Genomic DNA, 27,986 nt, shown 5'->3' on the forward strand with positions numbered 1-27,986 from the left:
TTTATTTTAATATGGAAAGAAAATACATATCAAATTAATGGGTTTTTCTTAGCACCTCAATTAGGCTTTGTTACTATTAATGAATCTGTGCATATGATTTAGAATAATACATGTGTAAAAGACTGGAAATTCACCAAGAATGTAAAATATGGGTGCATAATATATCTGTACCCAACTTATTAGTTGCCAATAAATAGAAAAATGTAATTATTACTATCTATTTGATATTAAAATTACAGCCAATAACTACACCCACATACACTCACCCACAGTTCTTTTCAAACTCAGTGAAATTAATGACACAATGGAAAAACACCACCATCTCATATACTGAAGATTAACATTTCAAATTCTCATTCACACATGACAACACCAATAAGAACACACACACACACACACTGCTACACCAACAAGAGTCCTTGGGCAAAACTGCATTTACAAAGCTGCATTTACAAATCACTGTAAATAACAATAATCGTCAGGTCTGATACAGATATGTCAAATAGGTCGCCTTTTGTTTACTCGTTTAGTTACTCATAAACAAAAACAAATCAATAACAGGCTCTTAGTGATCTGACTGCCAGTCTAAATACATTTATTCAGAAACTATCGCATCCAAAACTATTTTTGCATCCAAAATAAAGGCAGCATTGAGCTTATTTTATATAGTGATACAAAATAGCACACAGAAAGCACCAGTTCCACACTGTTAAAGGGAGAGTTAGTCTCACAGACTATATGGTAGGTAACACTACAAACCTCAATTCCAAACAAGTTGTAAATGGTAGCCAAAACACAAAGCAGTTATGGACTCCAGGTCTGGACTGCAGGCAGGCTAGTCCAGCACAAGCATGCTCTGTTGTAACAGATGCAGAATTTGCCCTTGTCATATTGAAATAAGCATGGACATTCATGAAAAAGATGTCATCTAGAAGGCATCATGTGTTACTCCACAATGTGTATACATCTTTCGGCGTTAATGACACCTTCACAGACATCTATGGGTAATTCACCCCATGACATTATGCACCATAAAAGCTAAAAAACCAAAAATCCTTGCACTCGTTGAGGAACTGTTGGAGTATTCGCTGACGTGTTTTTGGCTAAGTGGTTAGTCTCGACCTGTTTAATATATTTTTCAAACATTTTATAATGTTCCTAGCCTTAAACTTCCCCTGTCTCAACTATTTTGGAACATGTTACAGGCATCAATTTTAGAAGGAGAATATATTTACAAAAAACAATGAAACAACGTCCCAACTTTTTTGGAATTTAAGTTTGGTTAATTACATTAAAAGCTACCAGAAATCAAGAGTGTTCAAACAGCTTAACAGAAATTAGGGAACCCCAAGTGTTCAAGGAAAGCTGAATCCGGATAACAGGAAAAAAATGAAGAAAGAATAAAGCTGCCTTTAGTGTTGTTTTTATCTTTAGTGTTCAGTCACATTTCTAACAAACTCCTGAGTCACACCAACTACACATGATTTTCACTGTTCTTAGCACTTAAGGGATATAGTAGAAAAAATAGCTGCTGCTTGTCAAAGAGAGCCTCCACCTCCTCCACAGCTCACGTGTAGTCACACACACACACACACACACACACACACACAGTGTGTGTGTGTAGAGGTTCATCTCCCACAGCTGAGCAGCTCTGACACACAGTACTTTCATCTAAGCCATGGTCAGTCAGTGAGTGGACAGAAAGGAAAAGCCCTGTGGTACTGCTGCAGCAGTGGCTGCAGTCCAGTGGAGCGCAGAGCCCAGAGGTCAAATCATTTGATCTTTTCTGAGCCACCACACGTGAGATGGACACGATCACCTGATCAGGTGAAAAGAGACTACCCTTATCATATAGCCATTATGCTATGGTTCGTGGCACTCCGGCACGCGAGCACACACGTACACACACCACTGCTATCGGCTTTGCTTACCTAATGTTTCATCTATTAAAAAGAGACATCCTGCAGTAACTTGACTCTGGACACATGCTGTGCTCTAACACCGATACGCTAAGCGCTGCGTGTGCTGTGTCAAAATGATGTATGGGTGGGCTGACTTGAGGAGCAAATGCTCTACTACTGCACTATATATTACACTCTTAAAACCGATGGTTCTTCAAGTGTTCTTCAGTAAAGAAAATGGTTCTATACAGAACCATGAACTCAAAGCACCCTTTGCATGATTGATTGATTCTTTGCATATTGAAAAGGTTCTTCAGACTGGTAGAAAATGTGCTGTAGGTGGTTCTACATAGAACCTTTTTGAAAATGGTTCAACAGAGCACCCAAAGGTTCAAGGGTTCTTCTGTTGTTGCTTGTAATAATAGAAGAACCCTTTTGGGTTCTATTTAGAACCATCTATACCACATTCATTTTTCATCAATGTGAAGAATGCTTTCATGATACAAAGAGCACTTTAATCATGCAGAGGGTTCTTTCAGTGTTCATGATTCTATACAGCACCATTTTCTTTACTACAGAACCCTTGTAGCACTAAAGAGCTACTTAAATGGGCAGTGGAGTAGTAAAGCTTGTGTCAAGTTGTGCACTGTTATGTGAAAATATATGGTTGTCATGATTACATTTACATGTAATTTGATAAATTGATAATTAATCAGCAGTGATTAGCTAAGAATTTGCATGACGGTAACGCATATGTTAAATTCTCCTGCTGGTGTCTCTTACAGAAAGAAACAGTGCCTAATGGACACATTTATATGCATTTTTGCCACATATTATTTTTATTAAATTGTTTTTTAAAAGATTCCTAATATTTATATTTCCAGTAAAGTATGGTTGAATATTCATTGTTCATGAGTCCAATTGCATTTTTTGGCCTTTGGTTTAAAACTGATCAGTAGGGACTCCCAAGTGCTTGCCGTATCATCCACAGATCACAAGTTGATCTCTTGTGATGCCACAGCCATCTGTGGCCGGAAGTCCAAGAGATCATTACTGGCCCTCTCTCCACCAGCTAGTCACAGGGCTTCCATTTGCTATACAATCATGTTGTGTTAGCGGCAGTTAGAAAAAGATGCAGGGGAGTTTTGTGTGACTCTTAGTAGCATTAGTAGACCTTAGTAGCATCTTGTTATAGAGGGAGACCTAACCAGAACTAGCAGTGAGAAAAAACCTAATTACCGTATTAACTGTCAAAATGATCAAAAAGATGAATGAATAGTGACAGCACTATAACAATATGAAGCATACTACTACTACTACCTTCAAAAAACTGAGCAATCGTACTTCATGTCATCAAATAAAGCACTGATTTTCTCTAAGAAACTATTAGTGAAATCAACATCTGTAGTTCTACAGAGGAAGTGGAGAATTTACGGTACTTGTATTGAATGGCAGCAATGTTCTGAACCCTCTTTAAACTTGTCTTAGATTTTTAGAAGACCACTATGTTAGCAGATAATCTTTGCAAATTAGTAACAGCCCCAATTAAGAACTACCACAGCTTCCAGGCCAATCTTGAGCCTCTGAATGTTAACAACATAACAAGGTACTTCCAAAGTAAATCCAATACACTTTCTAACAGTAAAATTGCAGTCTGGGTGGTCATGTTTCAGCCAGCCAGTCTTAAATTCTAATAAATATACCTAAATAATATTAAGCTCACATCTGGCATTCCTTCGATTCTAAATGCACATATGCACACACACAAGTATGTCATTTAAAAGACATCAAAAAAGGTTCTGAAAACAGACAACCAGCTTCTTTTAAAAACTGTTAATAGAACAAGATCTCTCCCTGTGAAGGTTAAGTTTCGTCTGAACGGAAAAGGTCCTGATAGTGTGCTGAACGGTGAAATCGAAGGAGCTCCTGGCCGACTCTCCAGGGCCAAAAGAGCTGCTACTAACTGAGTGAATGCCTCAAACATTTAACAGTGGAAAGTGAGCAGCTCAGCACACAGTGTTTGTGTTGCCAACAATGAAGAAGTTGACAGCATGTCAGGTCAGTGGTGGGGATCTGTTCAAATAATTCAGCATGAGGTTGGAATCCTTCAGCCCTGAGCATCTATACTGAGACCTGCAAGGCCTTTTGTTCTGATTAACCCTTTGGCTGTAGTTTGGCCTGCAGCTAGTTCAAGTCATTTGAGCAGCCACTGCCAATTAATGGGTGTTTCTTAGCACCTCGATCAGCCATAGCGACTGTTGATGATACTGTGGATACCTTTTAGAATAACACATGTATTAAAGGCTGCACATTCACCACTGCACATTAGGATTGCACAGTATACCGTTGGCCGATATATTTTCTGTTAACAAACACACACACTGGTATACCGGTAAAAGTCCTTGGGCAAAATTCTCAACATAAAAAGTAATTGTAAATTGTACTGTAAATTGCAAAGAACATCTGCTAAATAGATACATGTGTACAGTAATTACCATGTCTGAGATAACTACTTCATGGTTATGTAAAATAAATCTAAGAAATATGTTTATTGATTGCTTCTAACTTCTCTTCTACCAAGGTCTGTCCACTCAGCAGCCATCTTGGCAACACCCCTAGGCATTTCCACTTACTCAAAACCAGGCTCCTATTTTTTAAATGAGAAACATATGAAAGAAACATACCTGAAACTGAAAGCTGCTTTAATGTATCAAAAACAGATTTGAAATTACTGGTAAAATCTGACAAAAATATAGTTATATATTTTGTAGTGTTTTGAATCAAATGACACACAAAATCATGTTTTTAAGGCTGTTCTGGCTACAATGTATGCACATAACCCCACACCGAAGAAGGGTTTTTTCCTTCTTGCAGCCTTACCATCAAGTTGACTGGCTGTTATTACTGAAGGGCAGAGTTTCCCCATAAACAGATGGCATGTTTAGTGTTATGAGCGCTCCCATTCCTTTCTAACCAGTCAACTGTCTCCTCTTCCTTTGTACATTGCTTATACTTACTGCAATTCATATTTGGACTACAGTGTGAACGTTTTAAAATGCAAAAATGTAAAATTCATTGGTATCATTATCAGCCACAACAAGGTGTTATAAAATTCAGTATCAGTCTATCCCTGCTACAAACACAAATGCTGTGACTTATATATAAATAAATGTACTCCCATGTAGAGTGAGGATAGTTGTTGTGGTCACCTAGCTAGACTCCGACAACCATTTTTTTTTTACATTAATACAAATCTTCTCTCTGCCAGCAACACACTCCTCAGCAGCATACACATATAAACTGTCCTTTTCCTTACTCGCAGCTGTAGCTCACCCTGTCTGACTTAAGCATTATACAATAGACTCTCCGAGGAGCAGGATCACAGCATTCATTATAGATGATCATGGGCTGATTATTTTCAGTGTTGTGTATTTGGAGTGATATCCTGCATTGTCTAATGAGAAAACACCTCGCTGCATTTTTAATGGGGCCTCTTTGTCTGAACGATGGCGAGTTCCAGTGAGTAACAGCCTGCGGAAAAGGAGCTGTGCAGCCTGTGATAAGAGACACTGTACAAACAGAGACATATTGAGCACGATCACCGGCACGCTCCCCCCATTGCCACAGCCGCACACAGCACACACAGCCGGTGCAGCCCTTCAGAAGGACTGTGTCTGCTCCACGGATACTGGAGCAACTATTAGTCCTGTTAGGCTTTCATCAGGAAATGGCTCACGTTGTTTGCCTAAAATGACTTCAATTCCACAAGAGGGCACAGTGAACTTGTTCTGAGCATACACTGAACTAGGATTTTGGATTTTGTGATGTTTAACGAAAGCAAACTTTTAAAAGACACACTACAGCATTTTTCAAGCTAAATTTCAGTTTGCTGTATCTGGAGAACAATTACCACAGACAATAATTCCAACATATTTCTCTGTACTATGTAAAAGAACAGAAAACCCACTGACTCAAAGCATAATTTTAATAGAAGCCAATGGGCAGGTTCTTGAGTATTCCTTTAAAAGGGTCCAGGGCCCATATTGTACTTTTTTTTAACATTACCATTTTCCCTGAGGTCTACAATGCTTATGTTGGTTTATGTACCACAAATAGTCAATTCATTTTTACATGACCATTTCCAACTTCCCTTTATCCCTTAAAATTTAACAGGCTGGTTTTGTTATTTCACTTTTTGGACCTTAAAACACTCCATAAACTCCTCATCTGAGGAGCAATGTTCTGCTGCTGAGTTCTAAGGCACTTTGCTTGGCTGGAGCAGTTAAGATGCTTTGGTACACTTGAGAATCCACTCTACTGCTCTGTTATGTAGTCACATCATCAGTAAAGAAAAAAGAGCCAGTTGTACTGGCAGCTATGCATGCCCATGGCTCCATTCACAGATGAAGTGCTTTCCTTTGGATCATGAGCAGCTTCTTTTTGCTTCACATCTTCCTTGTTTCTACATTCTAGCTCTCTTCTGTCCATAAGACATTGATCCCAGAACTCTACAGCCTTTTAAAGTGCTTTTTAGCTATAACCCGGTAACATAGACTTTCTGTTCTTGAGGCTTGCAAGTGATTTTTATCTTGTGGTAATCCCTCTGAAGTTACAGTGGCACATTCTTCCCACAATGGCACATTTGGCAGAAACATCTATGCCTACATCCTGGATGAAATTCTTGATCTGTTTGACAATTGTTCTTCATGACAGAATGTATTTTTTGTTCACCCAGTACTTGTGATCTTCCATAGTCTGGCAGATTGTTTGCTACTGCTGCTCCTCAAATTACAAGCAATACAATATCGCCTTGTTTAACAGAACCACCACTGCTGAATATGTTGGTCATTTTCCTTCTAGCAAATCACAGTGACATTGGGCATGATCAAAAATGGAGATGGGAATTAAATGAGGGATTCATGAACTGTTACACTGACCATTTACCTATGGACTACACTGTACATTACCAAAAACAGCATCTAAAGTACAGAAATAACAGTTTTGAAAGGCCATTAAAACTGATCACCAACGGCCTTCACAGCTCCAGTGCTGTAGCTTTGTTTAGTATCCACATGAGATCCATTACAAGGAGAAGCGAAGGTGCTAAAGAGATATTGTGTCGAATATAGTATGAAGGCGGTCGTGTTGTGTGTCGTTTCAGGTTGCATCATGAGATGGGTGTTAACAGGCTGTCTAAAACAGAGCGCCGAGAGCTCTCACATGGTTCAGCACTGTTATGACCCTGCTCTCAGCACCCGCACCCCCCCACACACACACATTTACATGTACAAGCACATACACACCTGCACATGTAAACAAAAGAATGCAGAATGACACTTGCTCTCTACTACTGGGCCAGCTTAGGTAAGATGTTTCATCAGATTTCATACAGAACATATTGAGAACATCTCGAATTATGCTTACAGACTAGTTCTGATTTTTTTTCTGGCCCTTAAAGATACACAAAAGTACTGTTAGAAAAGTTCAATGCTTGTTCAAAACTACCAGTACAACATGGTAAATAATTCAATACTCAATTCAATATAACAATAACTTAAATATTAAAAATTCTTCATTTAATAGGCTGGCACTACATTGACACTGGATGGGCAAATATTACCTTCTATGCTCCTTTATTTATCTTCTATGCTTCTTGAAGCAAAGAACATAAGGTAAAACACAGTATGATCAATGTTGTAATGTTATAGGTTACAATAAACATCTTTGGCTGACTGTTAATCATCGCAGAACATGTTCAATAAGCCCATCTTTAAATTATTCACCCACTATTTTGTATATTTAAATTTTAAATAGTTTTCTATTGATAAAAAATAGATTAAGGGCTCTCAAGTGGTGCAACCATCTAAAGCTGGGCTTACACTACAAGGATTTTAGCCTGATTTTAACCTCGATTTGCCTCGTCCAACAAATTTTCACAACCTGAAGTGATTTTCTAGGTCGGGAGCTCAGTCAGAAGTGATTGACAGTGGGGATGATCTAGTAGCGTGAGACGGGAAATGAAACCATCTTTAGTTTTCTGATCGAGCACCATTTTCAAACGTTTGATTTTTATGAACAAAACATTCATGAGTCCTGTAGCATGAGCCATGAAATTTTAAATATGGTAAGGCAACAGCCAATGAGCAAGCTTTGAGAAAGGAAAAAGATGGAAAAGATGTACAGTGGTGTGAAAAAGTGTTTGCCCCCTTCCTGATTTCTTATTCTTTTGCATGTTTGTCACACTTAAATGTTTCAGATCACCAAACAAATTTAAATATTAGACAAAGATAACACAAGTAAACACAAAATGCAGTTTATAAATGAAGGTCTTTATTATTAAAGGAAAAAGAAATCCAAACCTACAGGGCCCTCTGTGAAAAAGTGATTGCCCCCCATTAAAACATAAATTAACTGTGGTTTATCACATCTTTGGAAAGCTGAGTTCAATTTCCCTAGCCACACCCAGGCCTGATTACTGCCACACCTGTTCTCAATCAAGAAATCACTTAAAATAGGACCTGCCTGACAAAATGAAGTAGACCAAAAGATTCTCAAAAGCTAGACATCATGCTGCGATCCAAAGAAATTCAGGAACAAATGAGAAACAAAGTAATTGAGATCTATCAGTCTGGAAAAGGTTATAAAGCCATTTCTAAAGCTTTGGGACTCCAGCGAACCACAATGAGAGCCATTATCCACAAATGGCGAAAACATGGAACAGTGGTGAACCTTCCCAGAAGTGGCCGGCCGACCAAAATTACCCCAAAAGCACAGCGACGACTCATCCAAGAGGTCACAAACGACCCAACAACAACATCCAAAGAACTGCAGGCCTCACTTGCCTCAGTTAAGGTCAGTGTTCATGACTCCACCATAAGAAAGAGACTGGGCAAAAATGGCCTGCATGGCAGAGTTCCAAGACAAAAACCACTGCTGAGCAAAAAGAACATAAAGGCGCGTCTCAGTTTTGCCAGAAAACATCTTGATGATCCCCAAGACTTTTGGGAGAATACTCTGTGGACTGACGAGACAAAAGTTGAACTTTTTGGAAGGTGTATGTCCCATTACATCTGACGTAGAAGTAATACAGCATTTCAGAAAAGGAACATCATACCAACAGTAAAATATGGTGGTGGTAGTGTGATGGTCTGGGGCTGTTTTGCTGCTTCAGGACCTGGAAGACTTGCTGTGGTAAATGGAACCATGAATTCTGCTGTCTACCAAAAAATCCTGAAGGAGAATGTCCAGCCATCTGTTCGTGACCTCAAGCTGAAGCGTACTTGGGTTCTGCAGCAGGACAATGATCCAAAACACACCAGCAAGTCCACCTCTGAATGGCTTAAGAAAAACAAAATTAAGACTTTGGAGTGGCCTAGTCAGAGTCCTGACCTGAATCCGATTGAGATGCTGTGGCATGACCTTAAAAAGGCGGTTCATGCTTGGAAACCCTCCAATGTGGCTGAATTACAACAATTCTGCAAAGATTAGTGGGCCAAAATTCCTCCCCAGCACTGTAAAAGACTCATTGCCAGTTATCTCAAACGCTTGATTGCAGTTGCTGCTGCTAAGGGTGGCCCAACCAGTTATTAGGTTTAGGGGGCAATCACTTTTTCACACAGAAGGCCCTGTAGGTTTGGATTTCTTTTTCCCTTAATAATAAAGATCTTCATTTATAAACTGCATTTTGTGTTTACTTGTATTATCTTTGTCTAATATTTAAATTTGTTTGGTGATCTGAAATTTAAGTGTGACAAACATGCAAAAGAATAAGAAATCAGGAAGGGGGCAAACACTTTTTCACACCACTGTATGTACACCATGTTTGCAGTGGACTGCAGAGATAGGGGAGCTGCTTGTTTATCAAACACAAATAACAGCCTTTACAGGGTTTATCATATGTATAATGTATGGACCCAGGCATCAAGTAACTCTCTACAATTTCAAGTCAGCTGTCAGTTTGTTGTAAAATATTTCTCCATTTCTTCATTGTGATATCTACATTTCTCAAGCACATATTCATTCACAGTTCATGTTTTTGCTGTGCTTCTTGTGTGAGCACAGAAGCACAAACTGGTTCAGTACAGCTTAGCTTGGTTTGTATCATACAAGAACAGCAATATCTGGGTTTTCGAGTGCTTTTTCACAGTTGAAACTCATTATGACTCTCATTAAGATAACTTTTTTTGGCTTATCGTGTAGTGTGCACGCTCTCATGAAAAAAAGACAAGAAATTCTGTCAGAGACTGACATTAAGTGTGTGATGCACTCCTTTTTTAGCAATTTGTCAGGATCTTAAGTCATGTAGTGCACACACAGCTTAAGCAATATCCCTAAGCGAGTTTGATTCCCAGTGATGCCATAGCCATCCGTTGCCAGGAATTCAAGAGAGAACAATTGACGCCACTCTCTCTGGGTAATTAGAAAGGTCATCACTCAGCGTGATGTTAACCAACGTAGGCGTCTGTTAGCCCACATACCAGAATTGACAGTTAGTGTTCTCCTCCAAACTCAATGAGCTGTACAATGATGTTGCATTGGAAGCAGCAGCTCAGAAAGATATAGTGGCTGACTTCCTGTGTCTTAGAGGAAGCATATGCTAATTTTCAACATTCTAGCTTGGTAGCATGGAGCACTGAGTGGTGAGTGGAACTGACCGTGATTAATTGGGGAGAAAATTGAGATTTTAAAATAAGATATGTTAATTAAGTAATAATTGTAGTAATAATTTCAGTATTTATCTGTGTTGAGTCCAATGAACGCTGGACATTTTTACGTTTCTTGCTATAGTATAATTTTTTATCATTGCAGGCATTGCGATTACACACTTGGAATTGGTATTGAAGTCAAAATTCTGGTATTGTTACAACACAACATCTCTAATACTCAAAGAAAATCTCAGCTTTCTGTATATATCATTCTCTTATTAAACCACTGTTGTTCCTCTGTGTTTGGCAACTGAATTTAGCTTAAACTATTTTGACTTCTCTCTTTCTCTCTTACCCGCTCTTCCAGTGTACACGTTGACCAAGTGCATTAATAATTTAACTGGCAGCTGATGCACGCTGGTTTGCAGGCGAGTCTCTTCACATTAAGGGCAGATATTGAGGACAACAGAGAGTGAAATCAAAAGAGAATGTAGTCCAAGTCCAATTCAAAACCATGCAAATGAGCTAAGGGTAAGTCGTATTCCCACAGCAGGATGAAGAAATTCTAACAACACTCCATCCATGTGAGAGCAGGGGTTATATCTGTAAACGTAATCACAAAACACTGCCACAGCTCCAATGTCCCATGTGATTAAGGTGTATGACCGCACTGCCATTTTTTTGACTAAGAGAATAATTAAAATGATTTTAATGTCCTGTACATTTGGACATGACAACTGCTGAGAGAAAAAACAAATACCTAAAGTTTTAATGGTATTCTCCTGTAATGTAAAGCTAACCAATATGACAGTGACAATTTCATAGTATAACAATAATTACTGTTAAGTGTTAAATATTATTAATGAATGCAAACTGAGAAAATACTACCATTGTATTTATTTTATTTTATTTATATACTGTCACATATTCACTCGTTCAGACTTTCACTGGTGCACAAGGATGGATTAAAAGTAATGCCAATGTAATCCATAGGCAGACATTCTTATGCAAAATGATGCATAAGAATTAAGAGTCTAGCCTAAGCGCTCTTATCAGTGTGATAATAGCAGATGGGGAAATTAAGTCTCCCAAGTGGGGCTGGAGTGTTATCGACTATGCTTGCAAAGACTATTAGGAATTACATTTCAATCACAACCAATTGTTTTTTACCATATTGCTGTTTTTTTTCAGGTTTTTTGGAACTCCATACTGAGTCACAGCAGAAGGCGACCATGAATATGGCTCCTGCATGAAAATGATCACATGGCTAAGACAGATGAACAGATGAGAGATTTGTTTAAAAAAAAAATCCATCCCCCCACATCTAGCAAACATAGTTTTCCACTAGCTTCAATTACTAGGCGACAATGTCTCCAGGACGAACAGAGCCACAGCTAGAGCTCAGGCCTCCCTTAGGGAAAGAAGAGCGTGACGAGGCAGGATTAACTTCCTTCTTCCTTCACGCATGGTGAGCACAACCAGTCTCTCCTTAATTCCACAGTGAAATGGTACCAAATCCAGCTGTCATTTAGGGGCTCAAGATTGATGTGACTTGTTGAGGCTAGCTTTCTACAAACCTAACAGCACAGTCATCCTTCAGCTTTTTTCTATTTCAAAGCTTGATGAGAAACCAAAAGAAGTATTAGCTCCTTGAGGGAGCTACTTGAAGGGAAAATGTAAAACAAAGCACATAGAAACAGAAGCTGTTCCTTATTCTGCACAAAGAAGTTACAAAACTTACAGTTTAGGGTCCTTGACTTATGGTTCTATATTATTCAAAATTGACCAATGTATCTCATTTGAAGAAAGAGAACATGCTCTTCATCACTTCCACATGTGAAACAGGCCTCATGCAAGAAAATATCATTCTAATCACTTCAAATAGCAACTCATTGGCAAATACATGTGGCAAATCCTGGAAAGCACCCCATATTTCAGAAAAGAGATAAAACAATCTGAGTTTGCGTACAAAGCAAGCTCCCTGGAGAGACCCTACAGAGGGATGTGAATGCAGAGTTCATCTACACTAAACGCCAAGGGAGATCCCCTGCAGGAACCTGCGCCTGCTGCCTGGTGCACTTCAGTCCCAGTGACGTCAATCAGAACAGCAGAGAGGCAGCCACACAACCTGATCCACAACCTTCATAAATGGTGCAGCTCTATCATTCCCGTTACTACTGTCCGCTGACTGTCATGAATTAGTTTGAATGCATGGCAAAATAACATGCATACCAAATAAATCAAGGTTATTTTCTAAAGCTATTAACAGCCTCAGCTTTGCAATAGGCCTGCACAATACACACTGTCACGCTATTGACCTTGGAAACACTGATATTGCAGAAAGCAGCAAAATGCAAATGAACTTCTTCCCGTGTTTTTTTTTAATGGTATGTGTTGTGAGCATCTTGACCAATCACAGTTTTTAATGTTTCTGTGATAAGAAAAATGTACGCTCTGTAACCATGACAAGTCACATGCTTTTTCAAAGTGTATTACAATCGTCACATATAGCAATACAACTGCAATATACTAACATTTTGTCCAAATCGCGCTTCCACCCAGGACCACCACAGATCAGGTATTATTTGGGTGGTGGATCATTCTCAGCACTGCAGTGACACTGACGCAGTGGTGGCATGTTAGTGTGTGTCACGCTGGTCTGAGTGGATCAGACACAGCAGTGCTGCTGGAGTTTTTAAACACCTCAGTGTCACTGCTAGACTGAGAATAATCCACCAACAAAAATTCCAGGGAACAGTGCCCTGTGGGCAGTGTCCTATGACCACTGATGAAGGACTAGAGGATGACCAACAGAAACTGCACAACAGATGAGCTATCGTCTCTGACTTTACATGTACAAGGTGGACCAACAATGTAGGTGTGTGTAATAGAGTGGACAGTGAGTGGAACTCCGGCAGCACTGTTGTGTCTACTCGTACCAGCGCAACACTCACTGACATCTCACCACCACGTCAGTGTTACTGCAGTGCCAAGAATGATCCACCACTCAAATAATACCTGCTCTGTGGTGGTCCTGGGGGGGGGTCTTGACCATTGAGTCTGTAATTGTAGATCTACAAAGTGCACCTATATGGTAAGTGGTGCTGATAAAATGGACAATGAATGTAGAAACAAGGAGATATATTTAACAAAGTGGCTGGTCATGTATGTATGGAAATTAAGTTGCAAAAACAGCTTCTTTTTAATGAACTGTTTTTGTGATTTGATAAAAATCAACACATTTACATATATCTGCCTATTCAGCCTCACAGCAGTTTTGTCCACCTATTCACTTTAAAGTTATAAGGAGTGTTTTAGTTCAGACCGCTTTTTGAAAACATAGCAGCCAGGCAGAATAGACCTGCAAATATCAGTCTTAAAGGCACAGTAACAAAAGCATCCTCTTTAGTTTTAAAGGATAAACGGAGGGGGACATGGTCATGTAGACATGAATTATGACTGTTTTTGGTACATAAACCATTTAAACTGGACCTGAGCAGAAAAAAATGTGTAAAATATGAACGCTTTATGTTGATTCCCATATTCTTTCTATTTTTTTTTACGAGTAAGTGAATCAGACTGCAGAGAAAGGCCCAAAATCGACACAATTACACAGCAGTAATCTGTGTACAGCAGACACATATGAATATTCATGAGTACACACCTGGATGTTACAGCACAAACATTTAAATGTGCCCAACACACAAACACACTAAGAAAATCAAACCTTCACTCATTCTAAATTGCCAGTTGGCTAATAGTGAAAAACATGAAAATATTAATATCATTACTTGATATCAATATTTGTGTGTTGTTGTTAATAAAACCACAGAGCCTGATCTATTTTGTGCGTGAACAGAGCAATGTTTGGTGTTTTCTATGTAGACTGCTGAATAATTCACCACCTGACTCCATGGGAAATGTCACCTACTGGACACTGGCTGCCAATTACCCTCTCAGCAGGTAATGCAGCATTGATTTGAGGAGACGCTGAATGTTAGCTCAACTAATCTGCCCCTAAATAAAACAAACATATGCATACAGCTCACTCTGCACACTACAATACTGCAATACAGTGAGCACAATCACAAAATAAATTGCTTAAAACAAGCCCAAAATGTTTGAACTGTGAAATGAAACACGAAGCTGTCAAACGAATGCTGCTCTTCATTACAGCAGTGAGCACAGAGACAGAAACCACAAAAAAACCCACAACACATTTTTCATTTAGCTGAAGAGCAAACTGACCAATGCTTCATTCACAAACCACACAGATTTAAATCCCTAAGTGCTCATCATAAGAGATGAATAAGTGATTCAATTATACAACAAAAGCTCAGGCTATTAACATTGTCACACATCACAAAGAGAAAAAAGATTGGTGCTAGTTGGCACAAAACCATCAGCCCTCTGTTTAAATAAAGGGCCCATGTCCTACACCTTTTTCGTAATTTAGCTTTTTTTTTTTTTAACGTCCACTTATGATGTTTATGGGGTTTATGTACTAAAAAAGCCATTTTTAATTTTATTAATCATTTTTCAATGGCTGTTTATCCCTTACAACTAAACAGTTTTTGTTACTGCATCTGTAAGACTGATATATGTAAATGACCTCTGTTCTGACCGGCTGCCATGTATTGTTTCTTTCAAATTCAATCTGAAGCACTCTTTTTACCCTGATTGTGATTGGAATGGCTAAACTTTTGTTAGATAAATAGGCAAATATACAGTATGGAAATGTCTTGGTTTGTGTGACATCACAAGAAAACAGTGAATTCAAAACGTCCTGTTTTGGAAGCTTAGCTTTCTTATATGGCCTATATAGACTCTGGAGTGAATGGTATGTTTTAAAACTTTAACAGTGCATAAATATTACATAAAAAAGAGGAAAATTCACTTTCACATTGACCCTTTATACCAGGGTTCATGTCTTGGTTTGATCAAGGGACCGTCCAGGGCCTTTCCCAATTTATGTGTATCTCATCTAAGCAGGAGATTTCCTGCTTTCCTTAAGCTGTGTGGAGATGACTTCTGTAGTTTTACTGTCAGTGGGCTGCTGATGTGGACAGTGCTCAAAATTCACAAGTCTCTCACCTCTACAGATTTAACCACACTGAAGAGTTAGTAAAGGTAAAACAACCTAAAGAACATCTGCCTGCTTGCACAACATTCATATACCACTGTATTTGCAAATCAAAAAGCAAAATGAATATACTACTAGACAGACAGATATATTTCAATGCTCATAACTGCTCCACAAATAGTTGATGCAAAACACCAAAGACAAAGTTGGCTGACCACCAAATGTAACTCAATTAAGTAGCTCATTAAAAAGAGTAGATAATCTGCTAAAGGTGTGAATTCTGAACTTTCAGTCTATAGAAAAGAATCTGACAAAAAGCTTTTTTGTTTTGTTTTGAGAAAAGTAAAAAACATCTTCAAACAAAACTTGAAACAAACTAAAAAAATAAAGTGCAGCCTTGAAATCACATAAACAATTATTATTATTAAGAAAATGTTGGCCAAAATTTTCTGCTAAAAATGGTCAGAAATTTTGGGCTGAAAGAGAAAAATGAAAGAAAAGAAAAAAATTGATTAAATTGGCAAAAAAATATAGCATCATAATCAGTGAGAAATTTTCATTATTAATGCTATTTGTTTCCTTCGCTCTCCTGTACCAGTCAGTGCAGACAGCAGTTTCTGCGAGGGACATCAGACAAGCGATTTATAATCACTGTTCCTGCCGAGTATCAACAGTTGACAAAATACCTAAGACCTCCACTACAGGTTTGATACTACTTGAACACACAACACCCTGCTGGATACGCAAAATCCAGTAAAATAACAGAAACAGAGAGAAAAGTCTCGACTAGCACACCGACTCCTTCAGTAGCCTCAGCATTGAAAATGATGAAAAATTTCACAAACTGTGTTATCACAACACAGTCTCCAAACATCTAAGGGTTCGTTTTCCAACACTAAGACCATATAGGCAGTAGCTTGTATCATCAGTCTTTGCCTGAAGCGATGGTCAATGTTTTTTACACAAAGGATCACCGCAAAAAGGAAATAAGAAAAGCTTAAATGTACAAGGTGTCAACAGAAATTAAACAACAAATAGACTGGCTGCCCCAAAACACCTTGTGATTGTTTCATCTGTTTAGTATTGATTTCCTTTCAGAGTTTCATTTCCTGTTGCTGGAAAAAGGAGCCATTTAATGTAGCAGCTGAAATTCTGCATTCCCATTTGTCCCAGCAAACTACACTCAAAGCATCTCTGTGATCAGTCACTAACAGCCTCAAGAAATTCATAAACACACCTCTGATTGCAGACAAATTACAGTTCTGATCAAGTGAGGAAGGGAGATTGTAAATTAAAGCATTCTGCTGCATGTATCTGGTAAAAACATGTAATAAAAATGTTGGCTGTGGCGTCTATTCTCCTTAAACTACAGCAGAGCCTAACCACCTCTTTTAGATCTCTGAGCCTGATGGGAGAAGGACAGTATCAGCCTTGCAGATGAATGATTTATGGAGAAAGGGAGAGGAAACAGCAGATGAAGTGGATCTAGAGAAAAACAGAGGCCTCCAAAACAACAGCCCAGGTCCATGATGTTTTCAGACTGTCAGATATTTGTTGCTCTCAGTGGCACTGTCAAACTCATTATGAAGCCTGCTAACTGGCAGTGTCTAGGATTAATGCTCCTTCACGCAAACAAACACAAATATATCCAAATCAGCCCAGTGCCACTCTTTATGCTGCAACCCATTTATCACAGCAATGCAGCTCCAATTACAGCCCTGCAGTCATCATTAGCCCAAACTGTGCACTGTCTCATGCAAGTTATTGTTATTGCGTATTGTAGTTATTTAATGTTCAGGATGAGATTTCTGCACAAGCTGCTGTAACATTAAGCACCGATACTTAGTGGCTTCTCTTACATTGTAACAAACCACTCACATGAAAAAAATCATTCACTTTAAAGGAAGATCATGGTTTCTTGTTTACTTCTGTTACAGCATTACAGGCTGAATTAGTAAATATGAACACAAAACACCATCATGGTAGAAACATCAAAAATATGTCAAATGCATCAAAACTTGTGCACAAATAGACCTGGGGTGGGGGGGTGGGGGGCAGGGGGTTTTAGCCATTGCCCTTTACACTGGACTGCCCTGTTGGTCAGTGTTTATAATAACTGTCCTTTGAATGGCTATTCTTCAGTATCCGTTTCAAAAAGCAGGGATCAAATCCTTGCTTAGGTAGTATTTTTAACTGACTTGACTATATTTGTTTTCTTCTAAAGCATGATTACATTGGCTAGAGCTCCATCCTGCATGCTTGCTTGAAGTGGACAATGTTTTTGCTGTTAAAAAGAAATATGATAAATTATGACAGAAGCTCACTGCTGAATAAATAACATAAATGGGAAGTGTAATAGAAAATGTTTTATTTTTCTATGAATAAACTGATGAAACATAAGACCTCAGTTATTATAATTATTTCTTGGAACATTGTGATTTTCTGCTGCTTGAGTTTAAGAAATGTCACAATTGAAAGCTGACAATCATATGTGACAATTCGCAGTTGACACCTGCCAATCATATCTGTCAATGAAGCACTGTTCAACCAAAAATCTGAAAATACAATTAAAATCTAAAATGTAAAAATGCATAAGATTTTAATGAAATTTAATTAGGCTCTTGAAACCAGTATCAGGTAGGTGCTACTCTCCAAATCTCTAACAATCAGAAATTGGTGATATCCTCAATTCTCTGAAAAATGTGATGCTATAAACATCTTTTCCTATTACTTTGTCACATAACTATTTAAATGACTGAGCCCATCCAGACAGATGAAAAATAGGCTAGGCACAGGATGTCCCAATATTGAGCTTATCTTAGACGGAGGGTGACAGCAGATATTGAGGAGAGCGCTGGCCTGCCTGACAGGCTGACATGTACGAAAATGATGTGTCAAACTGAGCTGATTTCTCTGAGAGGACACTGAGGAGCTCCAGCTGATAGGATAAGGCACCTTGTCACAGAGCTGGGCCACAGAGCTGTTTTTCTGACCTTGAGTGATTACTGGGCTAAAGGTGCCCAGTGGATATTAAAACGGGCCTTTGCAATGCCTGTCACACATGGGGGAAAGACGAGCATTGTGATTGGTCCAGCTTGAAGGTGGGAGGACATACAGTATGTGACCAGAATTCAGACTGGCTCCCTGAGGTGCAGGCAAGCAGGTCAGTGTCTGAATAGCAAGGACATTAGACCATGCGTGTCCATGGTCAAACACACCATGCATCATGCTTTTAATGACCGCCTCAGGGGTCAATCCTTTGTGTGTTTTCGTATGATTTCTTACATGGGTTGTATCATAATCTTGTAGACTGCAGTCTTTAACTGGAAGCTGTTACATTAGTATTGTACAAACAATACACAGTAACCAGCTTTACCTGAGCACTGATTCATAACAGTGCCTACTGTACTTTATACTGTACCTCTGTCAGCCCACTATCAATGGCCTCATCCCACACCAAGTCACTCCCCACACAAAACTACCTCATTATGAAGACACTTTTCAAGCTGATCTCTGGGTTTTAATTGCTGAAGTGCTAATCACTGACATCTTGATTACCATGCTGATTTAAGGCCAATTCCATTCCAAACTAAAATATCAAACACATTGGCTCTAACACTGTAAATCTCTGACCTTATAATGATTCAGATCTTTCAATGAATGGCGGAATCTCACCAAGAGAAATCTCATCCAAGCTTTTCGTACCTTTTGTACTTATACATTTGCAAAAAATAGCCCAAGAATTTTATTATGGCTTTATTGAATATGATTATAATCACTTTCATAAAACATATAGTTCCCATTCTAAAATATACAAAGTCATTGTAAAACATCCATCTGACAAACACTAGAGATGACACAACACTACTTTTGCTTTTCCTATATGAATCCAATATTTAAACTTAAAAACAACGCAATAAAACTAGCTGTTTGTAATTAAAGCACTTAATATGGGCATCTAAAAGTAGGCTATCATGCTCAGACTGCTCAAACACTAGCCCAAAAAAAGAAATACACAGCTAACAACATCACATTACACAATAAGAGTGTGGATATTTCAGGCTAGAATTGTTACAGGATTGGATCAGATTAATTCTTTTTTTCCTTCAGATAAATGATCCAGCTTTTTCTGCTGATACTGATATGCCATTTTTAATACACACACATGTATGACTACATCAGCTCAAGCTGTTTTAATGCAGCAAGATATTAAAACCTATTGTGCTGTGCACTGAATGATCTCTGACCCTTATGTTGGCAGTTATAGCGTACTGTTAACAAACTACATTTCTTTCCTCAAGATTTGTTTATTATGGTTATAATTATTAGAGGTGTAAAGATACAGGAAAATCTAATTTTGTTTCGAGACAGTGGTGTCTCAATATAATATATTTCTCGAGATAGCAAAAGTAAAGAGTACCTGAAAATGTGCCGTTGTTTGTGTGTTAATGTGTTAGTGTTCATATGTTTGCACCATGACAAAGATTCACATATTTTCAGGTTCGATATGATTCTTGATTCTAAGGTCAAGATTCAATTAGATTTTTGATATTTTTTGTACACTGTTAGAAAGTAAGGTACATTTTTTATTCATCAAGGTACAAACAATGTAAATGTACCTTCAAAGGTACAACAGTGGACTTAAGGTCCAATTGTGCACCTTTAATAAGTTTTTCCCAGGTGAAAAGTACATATTTGTACCTTTTCATAATCTAACGTTTTAAAACAGAGCAATAAAATAAAAAACCTGGAGACAAGACGGGGTGTGTGGAGTCAGTATCATTTCAATGGATTTTGGTACAATTATGTTCCCTGACGAAAGGTACTGAGATGTACCCTTGAGGGTACCACCCCAGTGACAGTTTCATACCTTTATTTCTGAGAGTGTGTGTTATGTCACCCGGGACAGGTAGCCAGTCCATCGCAGGGCAGACAGACAGACATACACATTCACTCCCACCTAGACTGCATGTTTTTGGACTGTGGGAGGAAACCCACGCAGACACGGGGAGAACAGGCAAACTCCGAACCCAGGCCATTCTTGCTGTGAGGCGACAGCGCTACCCACTGTGCCACCATGCCGCCCTTGCAGCCATGATGTATCGGCACATGTCAAAACTACTTTTTTCTTGCTAATGGGATTCTAAATGATAACGTGCAGTTTGCGTCAGATCACTTTCATACATTACTGTGCAGTCTGTGTCTAGCAGAACAGCAGTGTGCAGACAGTGAATCAGCTGTGTTCACACAGGGCTGTCTAGAGAGCAGTGAAAGGCCATTCTATTCCTCAGCATCGAGCTGCGTGTGCTGTACCTGCGGAGGAAGCGTGTGACATTTCCCTGCTGAGATTTGCAAGGAGCACTAGCCACACTTCCATAGCCTTCTGTCACCATGTCACAGCTATTCTGTTCTACCACAGTCCACTGCAGTACACATACACACACATACACATACACATACACACACTCACAAGCACTTAGGCCTCTATAACCCCGTATTCAATCCAATCTAAGTTTGTGTAGCACAGCAGATGTTGTCATAAGGTAACTTTCCAAAATGTCCATAATGAGCAAGCCACGAGCAAGAGGGGCAGGAAAAACTTCCTAAGAGCACAAGGAAGAAACAGTGAGGGGCACCAAGACTCAAAAGAAGAAACCACCCTCCTTTAGGCATCAGATATGACATGTGGTTTACAAGTAAAACCAAATAAAGACATTTTGATCGTAAAAGCAAAGATATGTCAGTTAATCCCTTGGTTCTCAAACTGGTTCTCAGGGATTCCAGACATTTTTGCTTTAACCTAACTCAGGCATAGAGCCTGGGCAACAGTGTAGACTGTCTGGGGGACACTGAGGACCAGTTTAAGAACGACTGAGTTAACCCACTGTTAAAAATTTGTAAAAGATCATATCATCTACAGTATGTGCTGGACATGTTCAGGATGATAGATATTAGAACAGTGGATAAGGGGTTCATATGAGGCAGGTTTACAATATCAAATAACTTGTTAGGAGGAATTCATGCAATATTTAGCTTTTATAAGCCCATTAAAAATTATGACAGTCCATTTGAGAGCAGGCATGAGAAACAAAACTGGACACTGAAATTGAACACTATTTGTTTACATAATGTATCTGAAAACAGAATAAAATGGAGATAAAAATGCTATTTTATATTATTAGCAGATTACTGCTTAATAATATTGATATTCCTATTTATTTTCAAAGAATCAATGATTGGAACCCAAATATTTGTTGGTTTGTTCTGCTCCAGAGTTCTGTGTCCCATCTCCAGCTGATAACTACTTAGAACAAAATAAAAGAACAATTAATAATGTTCTCTGATGTAGCAAACTGTCTAGGCTATTAAAATAACAATAAGACCAAACCAATTACTATTGAATTCATTTCATAAAATGAATACAAATAATAACAAAATAATAACCTTAATTATTCTGTTAAAAGTGTTTAACAAAAAATGGTTTCATGTTTTTCGATCTCTGTTCATTATTTCTAATTTCTTTGAGAGGGATGTGACGGTAGACTATCTACCCTCTGCAGCATCAAGGTGAGGATTTTCACTGCAGCAGGAGACTGAATGGCACATGCAAATGTCTCCAAAGCACTGAAGCAGGTTCAGAGGACAGTCATACCACATCAGGCACCATATTAAACAGCAGGAGCATGAATACAATTCAACTAGAAAACACAACAGATTGTTATGTGTGTGTGAACAGTGAACATAGCACAAGAGGAGACTCCGGCAGGCCTTGCTTAGCAAACAGCATAACTATAATGGGCAAAGCAGACGGCAGCGCAGGCATGAGGGCACCCTGAGACATCGGTGCCACTCTATTCCACCATCAACAAATCTGAGTGGACACATGAGAGTAACAAGACAACACTAAGATCTTAGTTTATCATCTCTCTATGTCCATGAATCGTCAGATTAGTATCTTTATCCGCAGAGAAAACATTCTGTCCTGATTGAACAAGTACGTTTTCAGGCTAGATGTAAAGACTGAGATAGTATCTGACTTTCAAATACTGACACAGAAGGTTTTTCCATATCTGGGGGCTTTATAGGAAAAAGCTCTTCCCTCTGCTGTAAATTTCAAAATTCTAGATAATGTTGAAAAACCTGCATTTTGTGATTGAAGCAGTTGCTGTAGATCATATTAGGCAGCAAGATGCTGTAGGGCAAGACTATCTAGAGTTTTTAGGTCAGTAGAGGTAGGGGTGCAAGTTTTGTCTGACAAGTGGGGAGGACCAACGTCAGAAGGCTATATGCAAACATAACCAAATTAACTCGCATAATATCAAAAAGGTGGAGAGGACATGTCCCCTGTTTCTAGGTTAGATGCTGTAGATACTTTACTGAATGGAAATATATGCAGACTGGCTCACAGTAAAAGCTGTCCTAATGCTGGCATTCTGGAATATTTCCAGTTTAGTTTAATGGTATTGACGTCTCAGCTTTTCAAGGTCTGTGTAAGCACATGGATATGATCATTAAACCATAGTATGTTAGATAATATATATTATATTCCTTACTGATGCATCTAGAGTAGCACAAAAATAAAACTTTTGGTCATTTGATCCATTTCTGTGGTCATTTTCAGTAAAAACTGCTTGATATGATATGATGCCAGTGAATTATCAAAACAAATCTTAATTATACATACACAGACTTAAAACAGCTTTTGTTGCCATTTAACAGTGTATAGGTAGCAGTGCAGGACAGTGCCCAATCACTGAAACTTCAAGCAAAACAAAGCCATTCAACATTTTAAAGCTTGAAGAATACTGTGCACTTTCCCCTCCAGTACAGGTTCCAGAGATGAAAGGGGTTATTAGATAGGTTAGTGGTTTTTAACAAATGAACTATTGTTACTAGAAAAAAACTGGAGAAAACCATCACATGAAAAGGCACAAAATGGTGACGCTTACAAATAATTTAAGCAAACTCAGCATTTTCCCTCTTTTCATGCCAATTTATTTGAGGTCAGCTTTTCTCCTACAGTTCTTGCTCTAAAAAAGCTGAAAATTAATGTGAATTCAGCATTGTTCTGATGCTTAATGCATAATAAATAACCCACTGCACAAATCTAGAGCATGATTAAATTATTAGCTTAATTTACTGACTATAATCTGTTCAGCTGCAGCGTATATGCACTTTCATCTTTACAAATGAGCTCTGACACATTTAACACATGAGGTTTTAAAATACAGCACCTAAAACACTACAAGCAACACCCAGTAGGAGTAAGTTTTGAGTTCTCCACTCCCTTCCGCTCATATAAATACGTTAAAATGTTCCAAAAATGTTAGGACTGATTTTCTTCACTCTGACTGAACATTTTCACTTCAAACTGACATAAACTGCAATCAGCCATAGAAGTTTTATCTGAAGGTAGACTATAATTCATTTACTGAAGTTATCAAATAATACTTTCATTAAAGAATCTTCCGTATGCTTAGTGCATTTGGTCACACAGTGCTGTGAAACTAATTAGATCTTCCTTTTGTTTTCATGGTTTATTTTTGCTGGTGTGTATAATTTGCTATTTTTGGTTTTGTTCTCTAGGGAAAATACTTGTGGCCTGACAGTCCAGCTGCTCTTCTCTATATGACTCCTTGTCATAGAAACAATTGTATTTTACAGTCCATGCACTGTAGTGGCAGTCCACTGAGAACAGTCTAAAATCTCTACCGACTGCCATTCTCTGTCTCACACCAGACATCTTCTGGTTACACACAGATGAAGAACGATACTTCATGTACGGTATAAACCGAACATACCATTAGTGAACATGTAGGTTTCTAATGATGGTAACTGCTGCCCATCTTTACTAGGCTACACTACAAAAAATTAAAAGTTATTATTTTTATATATATATATTTTTTAGAAATTTTCTGATTGGTCTACCTCAACTACAAGCAGTTCACAATTCAGTGGAGGGGCTCTCCAACTTCTGACAATTGAGGGCTGTGGTTTTACTAGGATTTGAACTCATGATTGCTTGATGATAGGTAGTTACACAGCTGTGTCACTCAGGAGCCACAAAGTTGCTTCAATTCTGTGTCCAAGTAAGAATAGGTGATTAACTCACAGTAGTTAATAATTCCTCATGCTCAGACAGAGGGCACAGTCTGTGCTTAGATAAAAAAAACAGTTACCTGTGCTAATAAATCCATTAACTATAGCAAACTAATAAACTGAGTTATTAAACTTTTTAATATGTTTTCATTGTTGCTTTGTGTAACATCTTCAGAGTGGAATGGCTAACAGAGATCATGAGAGCATGAGTACTTTTGCAAAAAGTACTCACAGCTGAGATCTGCTTCTCTTAAAGAAGGTGAAGTATCACAATAACAGTAAATAGATCCCATGATGAAATGACTTCCAACACTACTAAAGACATGTCAAAGTTCAGTGTGAGCCAAAAGTTCACCAGATGTTTGAAAACCCCCATTCTTGTAGCCGACTTCTTAGTACTTGTGTAAATAATTTCAGGAAGTTACTATTCCTAAAAGACAGGAGCTAAAAGTGTACTGGCACAGTGACCATCCAGTGTGTAATATAAGAGTGTGTGAGATGTGCGGATGAGTGTGGTGCGGTGGTTTTAGTGAGATGCAGCAGTGCCGGGAGTGTGAGTCACTGTGTGAACTGTCATTAGTGATTAGAGTGGGCTGATTCATGCCTGGACCAGCACGCTTGTCACATTCAGCCACAGCACTGGCAGGCCTGACAAAGGCCTCCATAGGTACAGCACTCTTATGCACACTCATCTACAGCATGTGCACAACACCCGAGTGAGGTCATGCATCTACATGTACATACATTTCTGGCTGCCAATGAAACCAAAAATATGAATGAGCATTATTTTTCTTTAATCTAGTTGCCATGTGATACTTAATGCAGTGTCAATGCTGCTTAACTGGGACCCACTGTCCCGTGTAATCTACTAATCTAACAGATGTTTTCTTCAGGTATCATGTCATTTCAAAATGTCTCAGCTAACACTGAACTGCAGCTACATTGACAGTGAAGTGGGTGAAAAAGGTTTTTTAAAAAGTAAATTGGAAAAAAAAAAATCTGCCAACAACACATTCTCGTCTACACCTGTGCCTATGACTCAATAAGCTAGCATGATGAGCAAGATGGTACATCAAACAGTGCATCAATTTGTAAGCTACTTGCAGGTATGTTTCAGGTAATTTATTCTGACTGTGGTGGAGCTGCCAGAATACAGAGTGGCTGCCTAAGTGGTCCTACCAAGTTGTGTATGCAAATGTGCAACACATTCCTTTCAAAATGTACCTGATGGAGCCTCACAACATTTTATGCATACAGAAATATAGTTGATTAATTCTCAAAATCAAAAGCCACTAAGCCACTGTTCTCCAACCCTGCTCCTCGAGTACCAATGTTGTCCTGCTGCAAAAGCTCTCAGCCCTGTCAATTTGATGTTACAAACACTCCACTATACTGTAGATGCAAAATATATGCAGTCAAAACAAGTGAATAGCTCTAAACAGCTTTTGTTCTACATCATCACAAAGGAAACTCTTTTCTACGAAGGAAGTCTGTCATACTAGGACACAGCAGAAGTTGAAAGAAAGTGATTAATTTAGGTCTATTTGTTATATTTCTACCCTTTTCACAGATCATTTGGTGCCTAAAGAGTCAAAGGACTCATTGGTCTAAAAGATTTTTTGTCAGGTGGGGGCCAGGCCTGGCACCAGGGGGTCATTTAATAGGGAAACCAACAGATCAATCATCATGCCCCCCTAAATGAACTATTTTGTACATCTTTCTATAATTTTCCAGTCTCACGTGATGTCACTGTATGACGGCACTGCCATCCACTTTTCTATGTGCTGTACAGTTCAACACAAGAACAGCCAAAAGAAAACAAAAGTTGTACTGTATCCTTATGTAAGGTAGCTGACATGACATGTTTAATTACTTCAGTGTAATCTGTTATATGTTAATATTTACAACGAATATTTTCCAAAAAAGTTGAGATGCTGTGCAAAATGTAAATAAAAACAAAATGCAATGAGGTGGAAATCATGTAAACCCTATATTTAATTGAAAATAGTATAAAGATGATTTAACAAATGTTGAAACTGAGAAATTGTATAATATTTTCAAAAATATATGCCCATTTTAAATGATGCCAGCAACATGTTTCAAAAAAGATGGGACAGGGCAACAAAAGACTGGTAAAGTTGTGTAATGCTAAAAAACAACACCTGATGTTTAATTGGCAACAGGTCATTAACACAATTGTGTATAAAAAGAGCATCTCAGAGAGGCTGAGTCTTTCAGAAGTAAAGATGGGAAGGAGTTCACCACTCTTTGAAAGAGTACAGGATCAAATAGTGCAACAATTCAAGAATAAAGTTTCTTAACGTAAAATAGCAAATAACTTGGGTATTTCATCATCTACAGTACATAATATCATTAAAAAATCTCTGTATGCAAGGACAAGGCTGAAAGCTAATATTGTTTGATCATGATCTTCAGTCCTCAGGCGGCACTGCATTAAAAACAGACACAAATCACTGCTTGCATGGGCCCAGCAACACTTTCAAAAACCAATGCCTGTGTTCATCACTGTATCAACAAATGCAAGTTAAAACTCTACAATACAAAGACGAAACCATTTATAAACAGGATCCAGAAACGCCACCGCCTTCTCTGGGCCCGAGCTCATTTAAAATGGACTGAGGGGAAGTGAAAAAGTGTCCTGTGGTCAGACAAATCAAAATTTGAAGTTCTCTTTGGAAATCATGGACACTGTGTCCTCCAGGCTAAAGACCATCCAGCTTGTTATCAGCACACAGTTCAAAAGCCAGCATCCATGATGGTGTAGGTGTGCATTAGGGCACATGGCATGGGTGACTTGCACATCTGTGAAGGCATCATTAACGCTGAATCATAAATACAAGTTTTGGCAACATATGCTGCCATCCAGATGACATCTTTTTTAGAGAAGACCTTGCTTATTTCAGTAAGTGCCAAACCACATTCTGCCCTTATTACAACAGCAATGCAAAAAAAGTTAGGGTGTTAATCTGGACTGCCTGCCGTCCAGACCTGTCACCCATTGAAAACATCTGCCTCTTTCTGAAACAAAACGAAAAAGGAGACCTAGAACAGTTGAGCAGCTGAAATGCTATATCAAGAAAGAAAAGAAAACATTTCACTTTCAAAAAAACAGCAACTGGTCTACTCAGTTCCCAAATGCTTACAGAATGTTGTTAAAATAAGAGATGATGCAACACGGAGTTAAACATGCCCCCCACCCCAACATTTTTTAAATGTGTTACTGGCATCAAATTCAAA

The 27,986-nt window shown here is 38.5% G+C and overlaps 1 protein-coding gene across 5 annotated transcripts in view; it reads right to left on the minus strand.

The window, feature by feature from the left end:
* Positions 1 to 27,986, minus strand: part of kcnma1a (potassium large conductance calcium-activated channel, subfamily M, alpha member 1a) — a 225,451-nt gene that overhangs the window by 107,537 nt on the left and 89,928 nt on the right. The gene's annotated exons all lie outside the window — the stretch shown is intronic.

Source organism: Colossoma macropomum, unplaced genomic scaffold, assembly GCF_904425465.1.
Source record: "Colossoma macropomum unplaced genomic scaffold, Colossoma_macropomum, whole genome shotgun sequence".
Lineage (NCBI taxonomy): Eukaryota > Metazoa > Chordata > Actinopteri > Characiformes > Serrasalmidae > Colossoma > Colossoma macropomum.